The sequence below is a fragment of the Tursiops truncatus genome, chromosome 1 (assembly GCF_011762595.2).
Source record: "Tursiops truncatus isolate mTurTru1 chromosome 1, mTurTru1.mat.Y, whole genome shotgun sequence".
Taxonomy (NCBI): Eukaryota; Metazoa; Chordata; class Mammalia; order Artiodactyla; family Delphinidae; genus Tursiops; species Tursiops truncatus.
The window spans coordinates 117,872,677-117,891,285 of NC_047034.1; the positions used below are offsets into that span (position 1 = coordinate 117,872,677).

Sequence of the window (18,609 nt, forward strand, 5' to 3'; positions counted from 1 at the left end):
TAACGAACAAATCAGACTTACGAACGTGCTCTCAGAACGGAACTCGTTTGTATGTAGGGAACTTACTGTACATGGATACCATTAAGTAGCACATCATAGAAACATATTTATTGATATGAAAAAAATCTTCATGACCTATCGCTAAGTTAAAGAAATGGGCAGACTACAAACATATAAATGTATGTTTTATAATACATATAAGTATATGTATTAAATTATATATAAATTTAATATAAATTTGTATATTAACATTGTAAATTAAGCTAGCTTATACAAATGTACATATATAATAAAATTATACAATTATATATAACTTTTACTTATATAAAATTTATGATACACTTTATACACACAAAATTTATATATGATACATATAATTACATAATTTTATTATATATGTATGTATACAAAAGTAAATAAAATATTAGAAAGACATTCACAAAAATGTAAACAGTGGTTAGCTCCATTTTTTTTTCTTTGTGCTTGTTTACGATTTTTAGGATATCTGCTAATGATAAAATTAATTAGAACATTCTGTAATTACTTAGGGAGAGTTATTTTTTTAATTTAGTGCAGAACACTAAAAACGACAATAATACCAATAGCTCCACTAGAGAAATGCCAACATAAGGTAAGAGGTAGAATCTATCAGAGAGTTTGTAAGTAGGAGATTATAGACTATCTCTATATAATATTATTATTTGGGATAACACTGTCCCCAGAACACACACACAATAGCCTCAGCAAATACCTGCTGGGTTAAGAACAAACAGAAGAAATACTTAGTCCTTAAAAATACACAGTTGTACCTTTACACTTTTCTCAAACTATCTGGCTGTTTCTTCCACTGTAATAAGCAATACTGTACATCCTGATGTTTTAGAATACTTGAAATCATGTTAATTATTCCTGCGGAATGTTTAAAAATTCATATTATTTACTCCTGAGAGACCATGACAACATCTTTCCAGATTGCACCAGACTATTCTTATGTGAATCAAGGGTTTTAATCTCTAGGATGCAACAGCAATGCTTTGGGCTTGGATCAATGAAAGGAAATGAGCTACTGTGGTTTGTGGCCTTTCACCAGACCCCCCCAATACTTATTCACAGTGCTGAGTGTATCAAAACTACATGCGTAAATTAAACTAGCTTGTCGGATACAAAAACCAAGCTAAACCATACGCGGAGCAAAACACACCCATGGCTTTTTCTCAGCACCACAGATCTCTCTTCCGTGCCAACTCCCTGACGGGCAGAGAGATAGGCCAGTAATGAACCAGCCTTTACAGAACCCAAGGCTTTACAGAATCCATTATTTGAAATAATTTCCTTTTAAAACATTTTGTCCCCTCTCTACAGCAACACAGTTTATTACTACTTTTTGCATTTTTTTTTAAGTCTTGGACATTTTTTAAATGCCCACTTTTTTCAATAAAATGTATTTTTTCATTCTGATTCCATAAACTCAGCCTTGTAATTGACTAACATCATCCTCTCTTTTCTCCTTCCTAATGTGTTTATTTATGCCTATTCAATACAAGGTGGTACCCAACTCCAAAAGTCTCCTTTCCTTGGCTGGGGCCCTACTGGCATTCCCCTCCTGCCCTAGAGAGTGACTGGTCTGATCTGTGAGGCTCCTGTGTTGTCTGCTCCTCCCTTCTCTCCTTGGAGGGAGTGCCCACAGAGCGCCCAGATCTCCGTTGTTCCTCCACACCTTCCCTATCGGTTGTACCTGTGACTGCACAGGATAATTCTGGGTGCAGTAGCCGGGAGCCCAGTTACCCATAGATGCAAGCTACACACTCCAACCTAGAACTAGTGACATTTTGGTTCTCCCTCTGCCAGTTCTTTCATCTTATTTCTCGGTCAGTTCTGAACCTGGGCAGGAGAGACAGCTTCTCAAAGACGCCAACATCTTGAGCATTTTGCCATGAACCTTAACAATATTAAAATTGGCAAAATACACTGGGAGGCATTAAGGCTAAGGGTGGGTGGCTCTGAGCTCTGGCATGCTTTACTAAGCATGGGCCGTAACGGCTTTTAACTTTGGCAGTTTGCAAAGTTTGTACTGGGTCGTGGGTCTGGTTTTATAGTCTGCAGCTACCTTCAAACTGCTGTGGAAGTAACAGGTAAATATCAGATGCGTTGTGTACCTCAACCTGAATTTTCACAACGATCTTAAAAAAGCAAAAGTTACTGTATTTCATCAAATCTTAAAATGCTCTGAATGTAAGACACCCCATTATTTTAGCCACCACCAAGAAAGAAAAGAATACTGCCAATACTATGACATGTCATTCATTGTAAGACACGTATAAGTTTTAAATACACTAAAATGTGAAGAAAAAAGTGAGTCTTAAAATCAATGAACTATTTAATATTATCCTCATTTTTTATTCAAGGAAAAAGACCCCCTTCAAAACATACACACGTTCTCTTACTTCTGAGTTTAAACACACGCTAGTCCCCCTACCGGGGACAGCCTTTCTCTGGCTCTGGACCTAGTCACCCGCCCTTTATCCTTCACATCAACCTTCAGTGAAGTCTTATGTGATTCCCAGGCCCGGCTGGGTCCCCCTATAAGTTCTCTCACAGCACTTATTCTTCTTTTCAATCCTTTGAAGCCCTGGAATTATTTCTAATTATTTACTTCCATGTTTATAACTGTGTATAGTCACACCCTGTTAGGCCTGGCCACTCCGTGATGGCAGGGACTGTCCAGTTTGCCTACCACTCTACTTCCAGGGCTTATAACACATAACAGGAGCTCAGTACGTTGACTCATGGGTATCTTGACAAAGCACTCACAAGCCTTACCTCTTTTAATCCTCACTACGCCACTGGAAGGTAGGTGCCATTATTTCCCCCGTTTTATCAAGTGAAGAAACTGAGGCTTGAAGAAGTCAATTAATTTAACCATGTCTCACGACAGAGAATTCAAGCTCCAGCCAGATGTGCCTGACACCAAAGCCAGGTCATTAACCATTAGGCCATACCCAGCTCCAGCTCGCAAGCAGAAGGCATGGAGGCAGGAATAAAATGGCATGTTGTGGTACAGAGAGACATCGAGATACAATGGATAATGCATGTGCAACAGATTCAAGTTAAACTCTTATTGAGGACCTGCCAATTGCCTGAAAGTGGGCTGAGCACCTCTGATATGAGTCATTTATTCTCACAATCATACCATGGATTTGGACCTATTATCTCTACACTACAGTAAAGAAAGAGACTCAGAGAAGCTAAGTAACATGCCCACTCACACAGCTGGTGAGCAGCAAAGCCAAGGTGATGAGCTGTAAGTCTGGACAATGGATTTCAGAGGATTCTGGAGCACGCTTTCTGAAGATCTCTTTTTTTTTCTTGGTCGTATTCCCCAAGCTAAGTGCTGACTGTCTTTGGCCAATTGACATTGACAAATGTCCATTTCTAACAACTTTTTCTGACCAACTCTGATCTTCACTTGAGGGTTTATGAGGAAAGCCTGATAATATTTAACTGAAACAATAACGGGCACCACTATGATTAAATAGCATTTAGACAAGGCAAACCAATAGAAATGCACAGACTCAGCATTAGGCACTATGTTAAACTGGCATCTGTACAGACTGTGTCCAAATCAAGGGGTGGCCTTTCAAGGCAAATTATGTGGCTCATTGCTCGGGCAAGCCAGAGTTGGAATAGCCAAATTACAGTTCAGCTCCTCAGTAAAACTGAATTTGACACCTCTTTCCTCAGGAGATTGGGAATCATCTTCCCAACATGTACGTTAGAACATCAGTGTCAGCCCATCTGCTATCTAAATTTAGATCTCAATACAGTATGTAAAGCATCTTTCTGCTGTGGTCATTAGCAGAGAAAAAACCTCCAAAGGTCCCATCATTAAATGAAGACCCATGGCATCTATTCCATCCTCTAAGGAACCTGTCATTTCTTCTGCTGCTTTTAGTGAAGGACTGAGGGGAGGGGACTGGGAAGCAAGCAGAGAAGCAGCGTGACACAGGGTCAGGAGACCCAGATGCCGGCCCCACTCTGCCGTACACTAGCTCTGTGACCTTAGTCAAATAGAAAAATCTCAGGGTCACCAAGAATCTTTAAGGTCCATTAGTTCAGACACGTTACTGATGTTTGAATCCCTTTAATAACATCACTGCTAAGTGTTGATTCGGTTTACGCTTTACACTCAAGTGATAGAGAAATCATTACTTCCATTCCCTCTCCAGCGTTCTATAATGTCTGAGAACCTGGAGAAGGCATCGTAACCCAAGTCTTGAAGGTTGGAGAGAACCTGAGGTCTGAAGGGCAACTAGCTCTTAACAATACTGGAGAGCAGGAAGAGGTCACAAGCCCATCTCTACAGAAAGTTATTAATTATTAATCAAGGTTAAGTGATCATGTAACAATTCCAAAAAATAAAAAGCAAAAGAGGAGTCCTTGACATAAGTGGCTTGCCTGTAGAATAAAAAGAAAACTCTTAAAACGCTGAAACCATGTTTTCCACATTAAAGGTTTGACCGTAGAGAGAAAAAGATATTTAAAGTATAACACCTACTTATAATAAATATAATAAATTGATCATATAGCAAGCTCCTCTAATTGTGGTTGTGGACTGGTGAAGGTCTACAAATTGTTATCAGGCTACAAGGAGACAGGAGTTTGCTCTAGAATGTAAATCAACTCTGTCACGAAGCGAGCTTACTGTTTGCTTCAGTCAACGTGTGTGTGGGGGGGTGTGCATGCCACGACTTTCTCAATGAAGGAAGCAGTGCATTGATTTGCATTCTGGTGCAAGTCCCTTATCTTGGTTCAAACAGTGACAAACAGTTCCCAGACTGGCTACTTCATGGAGTACTGTCGGAGACTAATAAGGTAGCATTTCCCAATGGGACTCTGATGAACCTGTAGCATCTCTTCCTTCACTCTGTGAAGTACAACTTCCCCAAACCACCAAAAGCAGGAACGTCTGTTGTCTTATCAGAAGCTGATGCACTGTCTTATCTAGACTATGGTAGAGCCTTCCAGCAGGTCCCCCTACCTTCAAACTATTCTGACACACGTTCAAGCCAGCCTCCACACTGCTACCACAGGAAGTGTTTTGAAACATATCTAGACAATTACTCCCCTGCTTAAATTCTTTTGAGAGCTCCCCAATGCCTACTGCATTAGCTTTAACCTTTTGAGTTTAATCACCAGCCATTCCCTTCTACCCCTTGACCTCCGCAATTATTAGTCATTTTCTGAACACATTACATACTTTCATCCACCTGTGCTTTAACTCATATTGTCTCCTCTACTTGAAATACTCTTTCCCTTCTAATCCACCTATAAACTCCTACTCATCCTTTAATAGCCAGTTCAAATAATGCCTCCTCTGAAAGTCTCAACAACCATCCCAGAAAGAACTATGTATTCAGACCCTCTGTGGGTGTGAGGGGGGGAGGGTAGTTCAGTGCCATAAATAACAGGGCAGGCTCTGGAACCTGTCTCCACAACACCTATCTGCATAACTTTGGGCAAGTTACTTAACATCTCCTGCCTCGGTTTCCCCATCCGTAAAACAGGAACAATGACATAGGGTGGATGTGAAGATTAGGTTAACTAACTCATGTAAAGCATGTAGCACAGTGCCTCACATAGAGTAAGTATTCCTATAAATTATTGAGTCAGGCCAATTAACTTCTCTAGCCTAGGAATTTGAAACCCAGTGACAGGGGCTCTTGGTGTTGAGGCACCTTTATGCACCTTTATATAGTCTGGAGAGCAGGTCCATCAATGTCTGCTGCTGCAGTTTCTGGGGTTGCCCCTGGTCCCTACCCAGCCCGGGCTGGATGCTTAGGGACTGATTCATTCTTTGAGTAACTCCAGTATCTTTTAAAAAATGTATTTTCTTCTTCTTCTTCCCCTCCCCCTCCTCCCCCTGCTCCCCCTCTAATCCTCTCCCCCTCCTTCTTATCCTTTTTATCCTTCTTTTTTTTATTTTTTAAAACTTAAGCCAGGGGGCTTCCCTGGTGGCGCAGTGGTTAAGAATCTGCTTGCCAATGCAGGGGACACGTGTTCAAGCCCTGGTCCTGGAGGATCCCACATGCTGCGGAGCAACTAAGCCTGTGCACCACAACTACTGAGCCCGCGCACCGAGAGCCTGCGAGCCACAACTACTGAGCCCACACGCCGCGCCTACTGAAGCCCACGCACTCTAGAGCCTGTGCTCGGCAACAAGAGAAGCCCACACACCGCAACGAAGAGTAGCCCCCGCTTGCGGCAACTAGAGCAAGCCAGCACACAGCAATGAGGACCCAATGCAGCCAAAAATAATAAATAAATAAAAATAAATAAATTTATTTTAAAAAAAAGGTACACCACAAGATTTGGATTAAAAATGTATATTAAAAAAAAAAAAAAACTTAAGCCAGGAAGAATCAACCTCTCTCTTGCTTACAGGTACCTTAGTTAGTGCAGGGATAACAGTAGCTATCATATTGCTTATAAGGATTAAAAAAGATAATGTACAAAGCACTTAGAGCAGTGCCTGTCAGTGAGTAAGTACCTGGTAATTAGTAGCTTTCACTATTATCTAATGATAGCTCTTGGTATTTACCTAGTGTTTTATCATGTAAACTACACACTCCTGTGTTGCTTGCTTATTCTCCTTAACAAATGGGTAGAAACAGTAGCCACAGTTTATGGATGAGGAAATGGTGATGTTTAGGAGTATGCCCAAGATCATGAAGGTGGCAAGTGGCTGAGCTGGGAACCCTACCAAGGTGTCAACCTAAGTCTCTGAAATTAAAGCAAGAACTCTGAGACTCCCCACTATGCTGCCTGTTTCCCAAGACAATGGGTTCAGGAAATCGCCTCTAAGTATTCTCATTAAGGTGTCAAAAATAAACAAGGATCCCTTCTTTATTACCTTCAGAGGTCACCTGGTGGGTGGATGTGAGCCCGCGACTGCAGCCACACTGCCGAGGCTTGGGTCCTGCCTCCCCCACTTATTTGCTATGTGACTTTGAACAGGCCACTTAGCCTCTTTGGGCCTCTTAGTGGGTTACTGTGAGGACTAAATGAGTTAATATATGTAAAGGACTTAAAACCATGCCTGGACCGAAAGACCTAGAAGAGCAAACACAATACTGAAGAACAAAAAAATTAGAGGAATCACACCAAATGATTTCAAAACTTACAGTAAAGCTACAGTAATCCAAACAGCACAGTATTGGTGAAAGAACAGACACATACATCAATGGAACAGAATAGAGAGCCCAGAAGCAGATCCACACAAATAGTCAAGTGACCTTTGACAAAGGAGCAAAAATATTTCAATGGAGAAAGGATAGTCTTTTTAAGTAACGGTGCCGGAACAACTGAATATCCACATGCAAAAAAAAAAAAAAAAAAAACACTAAACACAGGGCTTACATGTCTCATAAAAATTAACTCAAACTGGATCACAGACCTAAATGTAAATGCAAATCTATAAAGTTTTTAGAAGAGAACAAAGGAAAAGAGCCAGGCTACCTTGGGTTTGGAGATGAGTTTTTAGAAGCATCACCAAAAGTATGATCTAAATTGGACATTATTAACATTAAAAACTTCTGCTCTGCAAAAGACTGTTAAAAGAATGAAAAGAGAAGCCACAGAAATTTGCAGATATTTGCAAACACATATCTGACAAAGGACTTGTATCCAAAGAACTCATGAAACTCAACAGTAAGAAAGCCCAATAAAAATGGACAAAAGATCTGAGCAGAGATTTCACCAAAGAAGGTATATAGATGACAAATGAGCATATGACAAAAATGTTTTACATCATTATTAGGAAATTACAAAATAAAGCAACGAGATACCACAGCATACTTTATAGCCATACCTATTAGAATGGCTAAAATACAAAAAAGAAAATTGACAATGCCAATTGCTGGCAAGGAAAAAGAGCAACAGGAACACTCATCCTTCACTGGCACGAATACAAAATGGCACAACCAATTTGGAAGACAGTTTGACGATTTCTTACAAAGCTAAATATAGTCTTAGCATATAATCCAGCAATCACACTCCTTGGTACTTACCCAACTGACTTCAGGACTATGTCCACACAAAAACCTGCAAGCAAATGTTATAGCAGCTTTATTCATAGCCACCAAAACTTGGAAGCAACCAAGGTGTCCTTAAACAGGTGACTGGATAAACAAATTGGAGTATATCCACACAATGAAATATTATAAAAATAAATGAGCTACCAAGCCATGAAAAGACATGAATAAATCTTAAATACATTTTGCTAAGTGAAAGAAGCCAATCTGAAAAGGCTATGTTCTGTATTATTACAATTATACGATACGATGGTCTGGAAAAAGCAAAACCACAGAGACAGTTAAAAAAAATCAGTGGGGTCAGGGAATCTCAGCGTGGACAGTGCGAGGGAAAAGGTGGAGGCGATGGTGGTCGGCGGTGCCAGTGGAAGTCGCGTGTCCAGCGGGAGTGACCTGAATTGCATCCCCGAAATGGCTGACACACTGGGGGCTGTGGCCAAGCAGGGGTTTGATTTCCTCTGTATGCCTGTGTACCACCCATGTTTCAAGAGGGAGTTCACTCAGGAACCTGCTAAGAATCGGCCAGGCCCTCAGACACGATCAGACCTACTGCTGTCAGGAAGGGACTGGAATACACTAATTGTGGGGAAGCTTTCTCCATGGATTCGTCCAGACTCAAAAGTGGAGAAGATCCGCAGGAACTCTGAGGCAGCTATGTTGCAGGAGCTGAATTCTGGGGCATATTTGGGTCTTCCAGCTTTCCTGCTTCCCCTGAATCAGGACGATAACACAAACTTGGCGAGAGTTTTGACCAACCACATCCCACTGGCACCACTCCTCCATGTTCTGGATGTGGGTGCCACTGGTGGCACCAGAGGACCTGAGAGATGTGCCAACTTCACACACAGAGGAGTGCGGTGGAGAGGAGAAGACATGGATGTGGTGGCACAACTTCCGGACCTTGTGTGATTATAGCAAGAGCATTGCGGTGGCTCTCGAAATTGGTGCTGACCTCCCATCTAATCATGTCATTGATCGTTGGCTTGGGGAAGCCCATCAAAGCAACCATTCTCCCCACCAGCATTTTCCTGACCAATAAGAAGGGATTTCCTGTTCTTTCTAAGATGCACCAGAGGCTGATCTTCCAACTCCTCAAGTTGGATGTGCAATTCATCATCACAGGCACCAACCACCACTCAGAGAAAGAGTTCCGCTCCTGCCTCCAGTACTTGGAAAACTGGAGCCGGAATCGACCTCCACCCAGTGCCTATGAACTCTTTGCCAAGGGCTATGAAGACTACCTGCAGTCCCCACTCCAGCCACTGATGGATAACCTGGAATCTCAGACATACGAAGTGTTTAAAAAGGACCCTATCAAATACTCTCGATACCAGCAGGCCATCTATAAATGTCTGTTAGACCGAGTGCCAGAGGAAGAGAAGGACACCAATGTCCAAGTGCTGACGGTGCTGGGAACAGGCCGGGGGCCCCTGGTGAACACTTCCCTGCGGGCAGCCAAGCAGGCAGACTGGAGGATGAAGCTGTACACTGTGGAGAAGAACCCAAATGCCGTGGTGACGCTGGAGAACTGGCAGCTTGAAGAATGCGGAAGCCAGGTGACAGCAGTCTCATCGGACATGCGGGAATGGCGGATATGACTGTCGGTGAGCTTCTGGGGTCCTAAGCGGATAATGAGCTGTCACCGGATGATGGCGTGAGCATTCCCGGGGAGTGTACCTCCTTTCTAGCTCCCATCTTGTCCTCCACGCTGTACAATGAGGTCCGAGCCTGTCGGGAAAAGGACCGCCACCCTGAAGCCCAGTTTGAGATGCTTTATGTGCTGTGGCTGCACAATTTCCACCAGCCGTCTGCACCCCAGCCCTGTTTTACCTTCAGCCGTCCCAACAGAGATCCTATGATTGACAACAACCGCTACTGCACCTTGGCGTTTCCCGTGGAGGTGAACACAGTGCTGCATGGGTTTGCAGCCTACTTTGAGACTGTGCTTTATCAGGACATCACTCTGAGTATCTGTCCAGAGACTCACTCTCCTGAGATGTTTTCATGGTTTCCCACCCTCTTCCCCATTAAGCAGCCCATTACCGTGCGTGAAGGCCAGACCACCTGTGTGCGTTTCTGGAGATGCAGCAATTCCAAGATGGTGCGGTATGAGTGGGCTGTGACAGCACCAGTCTGTTCTGCTACTCAGAACCCCACAGGCCGCTCTAACACCATCGGCCTCTAGCCCCGCCTGCAAGTGTCTAGAGCCTTGGAAGCAGCTTCAGGTTTTGCCCCTGTAGCACCAAAGGTGCAGTAAGTACACCATGGGTTCTGATTTGCCTTGCCCATCAGAAAGGAGCATTTCAGTCCACTTTCCTGCCTTACGTCAAGATGGGCAAAGGATGAGAATTGCAGGGCTCACGCCACCAATCTGTGAAGACTTCAGGCCAAGGCATGAGGAATTCGTGTTGGATCTGCGGCTACTCCAACAGGCACTCAGCCTCAAGTGCTCTCTGGGATAGCCCTGAGAACATGTGGATTGAACAAATTTTCAGCCCTTTTCCCTGCCCATCTCTGTTCCTATTTTGATGATTTTGGGTAAGGAGGAAATACAAATAAAGTGAGGTTATGGCCTTTCCTGCTCCAAAAAAAAACGAAATCAATGGATTGGGGAAGGGTTAAATAGGTGAACTGGTGAAGCACAGAGAATTCATAGGGTGATGAAGCTATTCTCTATGACACTGTAATGGCGATACCTGCATTTCTGAAAACCCACAAAGAGTGAACTTTAATATATGTAATTTTTTTTAAATCATGTAAAACGTTAGGGGAATCCCAAGATGAAATGCAGAATGTGACCAAACAATCTAACTGTATTACAAATGTATGAAACAACCTCACTGAAAGGAGTGGAGGAAAAAAAAAAAAGGTGCTCCCTAAGCAACTTTGGAAATAAGAAGTCTGTAAAACTATGGCAAAGGAAACTGTACGTAAGCAGCACTGTACTCTAGTGGATACAGTTATTTTCCATGGGGGTCTTGTCAACAATTCTGACACTGCTATACATGCATACTGGAACTGAACAATTAAGTAAATACATGGCGGATGGTGGGAGCCAAGTTTACCATACTGTTGGAGTAGGAGATCACAGATCCTCAAGGGGAGGAGGCCAGAATGGTCCACGTGGTAATGGATTAGAATTGCAGACATCAGTATGCTCATGTTTAGCTTAATACAGATATAGATGGTTACATACAGATCAATTTATAAATTAGTACACACACATTCATTTCCCTGCTCTGTCCACTGAGAGGGCCTCTACGCAACAGCAACCCTGTAGCAACAAGAACACTTAGTGCCCAGATCTTGGTTTTAATACCACCCTCGGAGAAACGACTGATTCTAGACCTAGGGCAGGAAGTGTTAAGATGAGCCTGGAGTATCTTGTGTCAGAAAATAAGAAAGTACTCAAAAGCACAACAACCATCTCACAATGATAGAAGTAGGTCAGAGGACACAGAGCAATGGAAAGAGCTCCCAGTGGCCAAAGCTGGAACAATCTGAGCAAAAAAGAAAAGTAATATTTTATGATAACCCGAAGTATAAAATAAATCTCCATGAATATCCATACTGATGCAAATAAACAACTGAATAAAGAAATACATGGATGAGAAGAGATAAATTGCCTGGGCAGGAGAACTGCAAAGAATTTGTGTAGCTACTCTGCCCTCAAGAAGGTGAAGCGTAACTCCCCACTCCTAAGTGTGGGCTCCACACAGTGACTTTTTTCCAAGAACACAGTCTGGATACGGGGGTAGTAACTTTACAGGAAAGACACCTGCTAAACACTACTGCAGCTAGGTGACAAAGGTCAACATCAACCATGACAAATCATGTGGACAGTATGTGCCCTTGATAGGATGTGATGGGAATGGCATTTTATCTCTGAGGTCTTCCTCTCAAAATCTGTAACCCAGGGCTTCCCTGGTGGTGCAGCGGTTGAGAGTCCGCCTGCCGATGCAGGGGACACGGGTTGGTGCCCCGGTCCGGGAGGATCCCACATGCCGCGGAGCGGCTGGGCCCGTGAGCCATGGCCTCTGAGACTGCACGTCCGGAGCCTGTGCTCCGCAACGGGGGAGGTCACGGCAGTGAGAGGCCCGCGTACCGCAAAAAAAAAAAAAATCTGGAACCCCACTCTAACCATGAGAAGACCTCAGACAAATTCCAACAGAGGGACATTCTACAAAATACCTGACCAGCGCTCTTCAAAACTGTCAAGGTCATCAAAAGCAAGGGAAGTCTGGGAAGCTGCCATAACCAAGGGGCTCTTAAGGAGACATGACAATTAATATGATGTGGTATCCTGAATGGAGCCCTGGAGCAGAAAAAGCACAGTGGGTCAAAACTAAAGAAACCCGAATAAAGTCCGGGCTTTAGTTAATAGTAATGTACCACCAACATTGGTCTACTAACTGTGACAAATGTGCCTACTAATTTGTTAATAATAAGGGAAACTGGGTACAGGCCATATGAGAACTCTCTGTACTGTCTTCACGGTTTTTCTGTAAATCTAAGCCTGTTCTAAAACATAAACTTATGAAAATAAACAAAAATAAACCATGTCTGGAGCATAGTAATGCTATATAGTTATTAGCTAGTAATGATGCTGGTAGTAGTAGTCATGGATCGGGGGTGGGAGGGGGGAATATTTGCTATGTGAGTCCTTTATGCTCTTCCTGTGGAAATTTAGTTTCAAGGAGCCAGAAAGCAAGCTGTCACTGTGCTGGTCGCCAAGCAACAACCACTCCCAAAACCTATACCCCCAACAGGAATAGCACTGCCAGCAGCTCTACTGATTAACACTGGTGACATTCTAGGGGGGGAGTCACTCCTCATTCTTACAAGGAAAGGGCAAGTCATCTCGCACATCCTCCAAGGCTGACAAATTTTTTAAGAAAAGACTGATGTAAATGCAAAGATGTCCATAAAGAGATGCCTTGTAATCTGGAGGAACTTCTGACCAAGGGTCAAGGAACTGATCCCATACAGCAGCTGCCAGATGACCTGGAAACCCCAGACATCAGAATGGTGGGTTTTTTAAATGGTAGCACTCCCTGATGTATTGAGTGAGTAAAATATGGCTTGCATTTCCCTTGCTTGAAATTTTAAATCCTCTCTAAATGGAAAATCTCCTGTCAGGCTGACCCACCCCAACCACGGGTACTCTGCAGCTCTCCCAAAATAAACAGGATCAACACAGAGGATCAAGTCCTCATCTTCCACCGACCTTCTTATAAACCTGCTGCAGCCACATTTACACCAAGTATGTGGGCAAAGGAGAAGAGCAGACTGGATGTACAGCACTTCAAAAGTAGACATTGCTTCTGCAAGTGTAAAAAAGTCCCAGGGCTACAATCACATCTCATTAATGAAACACAAATAAGCAAGGACTGACTATGCTTAACTTACAACAGAAGTTTCCAGACACTAATCTTCCCATTCCTGTCTGGGCTGGAGAGTGTTATGTTCATAACACACCTTGAGAATGGAAGCTGAGACACAAAGTAGCATCTTAAATGCAGTGTGCTTCTGGGGACTTCAACTGAGAAGCAACCAGTTTTTCCCAGGTACTATCGCTTTAAGAGTGACAAGAGTGCCCTCTAGTGGGAAAGAAAGGGTCCTGCATGCAGGGTATAAACCTTGTGCCCGACACCTCGCTAACCTGTTGCAGGTTGCGTTCATGCTGTTGGTTCATGCTCTGTTTTCTCCTTTTCATTATCTTGATGGTGTTCCAAGAGAATAGGCCACATCCCATATACAAGAAAATTCCTGGGGGAAATAAATATACCCAATTTCAGGCGGACTGGGCCACGTTCAGCTTTACTTCTCTCCTGATTAGCATCTACCTGGCCTATAGCTCATCTTCAACACAGACAGCTGATATCTCCTCACCACTTATACAGACCAATGAGATATCTCACACCAGTCAGAATGGCCATCATCAAAAAATCTAGAAACAATAAATGCTGGAGAGGGTGTGGAGAAAAGGGAACCCTCTTGCACTGTTGGTGGGAATGTAGGTTTATACAGCCACTATGGAAAACAGTATGGAGCTTCCTTAAAAAACTACAAATAGAACTACCATACGACCCAGCAATCCCAACACTGGGCATATACCCTGAGAAAACCATAATTCAAAAAGAGTCATGCACCACAATGTTCATTGCAGCTCTATTTACAATAGCCAGGAGATGGAAACAACCTAAGTGTCCATCAACAGATGAATGGATAAAGAAGATGTGGCACATATATACAATGGAATATTACTCAGCCATAAAAAGGAACGAAATTGAGCTATTTGTAATGAGGTGGATGGACCTAGAGTCTGTCATGCAGAGTGAAGTAAGTCAGAAACAGAAAGACAAATACCGTATGCTAACACATATATATGGAATCTAAGAAAAAAAAAATGTCATGAAGAACCTAGGGGTAAGACAGGAATAGACACAGACCTACTAGAGAATGGACTTGAGGATATGCGGAGGGGGAAGGGTAAGCTGGGACAAAGTGAGAGGGTGGCATGGACATATATACACTAACAAACGTAAAATAGATAGCTAGTGGGAAGCAGCCGCATAGCACAGGGAGATCAGCTCAGTGCTTTGTGACCACCTAGAGGGGTGGGATAGGGAGGGTGGGAGGGAGGGAGACACAAGAGGGAGGGGATATGGGAACATATGTATATGTATAGCTGATTCACTTTGTTATAAAGCATAAACTAACACAACATTGTAAAGCAATTATACTCCAATAAAGATGTTAAAAAAAAAATACAGATCGAGCCAACTCGTTAAGCCAGTAGGAAAGGTCCTAAAGAACACACCCAAATGGGGAAAGTTGCCCATTTCCAAGGGGCCCAACTCTGGGCAAATACCAAAAGGGTGAATATTTCTTGATTTTAACAGACCTTTCTCTCAAAAACAGCAGCCCAGAGCACCACCCCAGACAGAGGAAAATGAGATATGAAGGGGCTCCGAGTCGATGGCCTGATATAGAATATGGTTGTCCCCGTCCAGTCACTTCCTTAGAAGGCAAAAGTAAGTCACTCAAAGAAAGTCATGTTGTTTTTTGTTTTTTGGGTTTTTTTTGCGGTATGCGGGCCTCTCACTGTTGTGGCCTCTCCCGTTGCAGAGCACAGGCTCCGGACGCACAGGCTCAGCGGCCATGGCTCATGGGCCCAGCCACTTCGCGTCATGTGGGATCTTCCCGGACCGGGGCACGAACCCGCGTCCCCTGCATTGGCAGGCAGACTCTCAACCACTGCGCCACCAGGGAAGCCCATGTTTATTTTTTTTAAACAAAACACATTTTGAGTTCAAAAGTTGGCAACACAGAGCAAGCGATACCAACAACAAAACACAGAAAGGTCTGACTTTAGAGAGTAAAAAGTGGACCCCCTTGTCCGGACTCATTCCCTGCTTTATTGAAGTGAATGAGGATTATCCCCAATTGAAATCCCTTCTGCCAAACAGGTTTGTTAACCAGAAGTTACCAGTTGGTCTAATTTGCACACACAGGCAGGTGATGCCCTGAGCTGGGAGCAGTTCTAGTGGGTGGTCCATCTCCCCAGGGTCTCACAGTTACTCTCTAGCCAGCCCATAGCTATATAGGGACCCAAGGGAAGAGGCAATGGAACACCTGGCTTAGTTAAAGTTATTCCGGCAGCAGAGAAGGGTAGGGCAGGGGAGGAGAGCATTATCAGTGTCCTTCAAGAACAGGCAACTTCATATGACATGCGAATAGGCAATAGCCACAAGAAAAAATATCACAGTAATATTCAAAGGAATACAAATTAAAGCAATGACGTTATATCATTTTCTACTTATCAGGCTGGCAAAGTAAAAAGGAATGACACATCCGTAACTGAAGAAGATCTAAGGGAAGAGATACCAGAAACTACTAGAAAAGGGAGTATGAAAACGGTCTCCCGTTTCTGGAGACCAGATGCACCCAATGCCTTAAAAAAATGTGCTGACCTTAAAACCTAGCAATTCCCTTCTGGGAATTCTAAAGAAAGACTTGGACAAGCTTTTCCAATATGAAGCTCCCTTTTCCAAAAGTTTATAAATGATCACATAGTAGGACTTACACTTTTGGCCTCAGATAAATAAGAAAATGGAGACATAACTCAGCAACCAAAATGCATCCAACAATTAGAGAAAATGTAGATGGAATCTCCAAGCCTCTTCTCCACTTTTACGTGGTCTTTGGCTAATCCCATGATTAGCCCAAACCTCAGAATAACCTGTCATGTTTCTAGCTGGTCCCACGAGTTCAGAGTCACACCCAGGCATTTTGTTTCCAATGTAAACACTTCCGGTCTGCTAGGGGCTTTGTTTCTGCCGCGGCCATGGCCAGCATCCTCAGCGTGTGTTCCCCTTGGTATAAGCTGGTTATGGTGCAGGCTGCTTAAAGCCTCTGGCTCAGCCTTGGGAATCACACAGGTGCTTCACTCTCAGCATTACCAAAGGCTTGTGGGCATTTCGGAATCGAAGAGCAAGCCCACGCTCACCTAACGCAATGCTTTATAAGCAATCCTGACCCTTTCATCCAGAGGAGCTCCACAAATGCATGATATGCACGAGGCACATGCGTCATCGCACCTGGCGGGACATGTTGAGAAGCTGCTCTTCTGTGATAAATGTTTCCTCCGCATCTTAAATAACCTAGATATTAATAAGCCATTGTTAAGGTGATGGCTGTCAGGCTCTTCTAGAATGGATCAGGCTTGTCCTTGGAAAAGCAAAAAGCTAGAAGCCCAAGTAAACACTTAAGACATGACAATGACAGAAAGACATGAATAATGAATACCTTCAAAAATATGATCTTCCTGGGAGACTTTACACTTTCAGCCATTTTTTGCTCTTTCTCTGGCTCTCAGGATTGAATCCCTTTGACAATTTTTCACTTAGAAAAAGACCAACAAATCCACGACAAAAAGGGAATATTGTTCCATTAATCTGATACCATACGCCTCATAAATCATTACAAATTTAGATTTCTGCCTTGAGTAGCCAAGTGGGAAGAGTACTAGAACTGGAGTCAGGAAACCTGGATCCTTGTGACCTTGAGTCTCAAGAACTGGCTCTGTGACCTTGAGGCACAGCTGCTTTTCTGAGTTTTGGATTTATTCTCTGTAAAGAAAATGACAAGCTCCTTCAGAAGTTGAATCTGGGATAACAGCTGGAGCAAAGCTGCCGGTGCTACACCACATCCCCGTGGCCTTTATTACTTCACCCCTTGCATCTCTTTGCCCGAGACTGTCTGGCCAGCAGATCCTTCACGTCTCAGGTGGGATGACCCGGAGGCACCCGTGCTACACTGTATCCCAGACTTTCCCGGGGGGGATCAGGTGCCAGCTGTCCACAGGGACAGCTTGCTTGATAACACGTCCTTTGCTGACATCCTTCCTCCCGTTTTCGGGATCCTCTCCCGTATAACTAATGCACCCTGGAATTCCTGTCTCAGGTTCAGCTTCTGTGGAAACCCAAACTAGAGCAGGGGGTTACGTGCCTTTCTATCAGGGTCTTGGTCTTTGCAAATGGCCTGTCCTTAAACAGTTACTCTTTCCTTGTGATGAGAGAAGGAGGTAATTTTCTCCAGAGCTGACAGGAATGCAGAGTTTCGAAGGTGACACGGCTTAGCTGTGTGTCTCCCCTCTAACAAGGGGGGCTCTGATGGCTCCTCCTGACACCCTAGCAGAGTCCTCACCAGGAATCCCCAACAAAGACAGAGGGCAGTGATCTAAAGACATCAACACAGGGCCACTATCCCACTTCCTGGGCTCCCTGTTCCCTCTCTGATAGGGACCCCCAATGTGTTAATACACGCTTAGAAAGAGGCCTAAATGCCAGAAATGTCAGGTCGCAAAGCAGGCTGAATGGGAGTCGTGGCTGAAGATGCGAGGCCCAACCACTCTTCAGTGTCCAAGAGGTTGAAATGTCAGGATTACAGCCCAGAGCGTAACAATGCTACAGAAGTCCCGGCTCCACTGAGACCAAGACAACCCCTGGCTTGGCAGAAACAGGCTCAGCTGCAGCCCAGATCTGCTGAAATAGTCACCTCTGGTTCCCAGCCTGCTGTATGTTCAGGCCACCGTTTGACCAGCACTGGAGAAATCTTTGCACCCAGTCCGAGGTGCTGTCATCACCCAGATGAAACAGATGGAAACCAAGCAGTGAGTGTACACTGTTTACCCAGCTCCGTACTCATGCATCTGGAGGTGTTTCACAGCATCCCACCATCGCCCCACCCCTGTGCAAGCCACACTCACAGGGGATCTGCTGGGCCTTGTGAGTTTAAGCAGCGCTGCTCTCCATGGCTGGTTGCAGAAAACTGGCACTATCCACAGAAAATCTTAGATCACAAAGGGAAAGACATGACGAAGAGAGAACGTGCTAAAGCTCCAGGGAAATTTCAGTAAGGGAGACGTGAACGAGCAAAAGGAAAACAGGCAATGAGAAGGGAATGGAGTCTACCTAGACTGAGACAGGACGAAACCTCTCCACTCACCGATTTC

At 43.9% G+C, this 18,609-nt stretch overlaps 1 protein-coding gene and 1 pseudogene across 11 annotated transcripts in view; one reads left to right on the forward strand and one right to left on the reverse strand.

Moving 5' to 3' along the window:
• The window catches only part of ST6GALNAC3 (ST6 N-acetylgalactosaminide alpha-2,6-sialyltransferase 3), a 602,379-nt gene that overhangs the window by 506,622 nt on the left and 77,148 nt on the right, over nt 1-18,609 (reverse strand). The gene's annotated exons all lie outside the window — the stretch shown is intronic.
• LOC101329696 (protein arginine N-methyltransferase 5-like) lies at nt 8,413-10,275 on the forward strand (annotated as a pseudogene).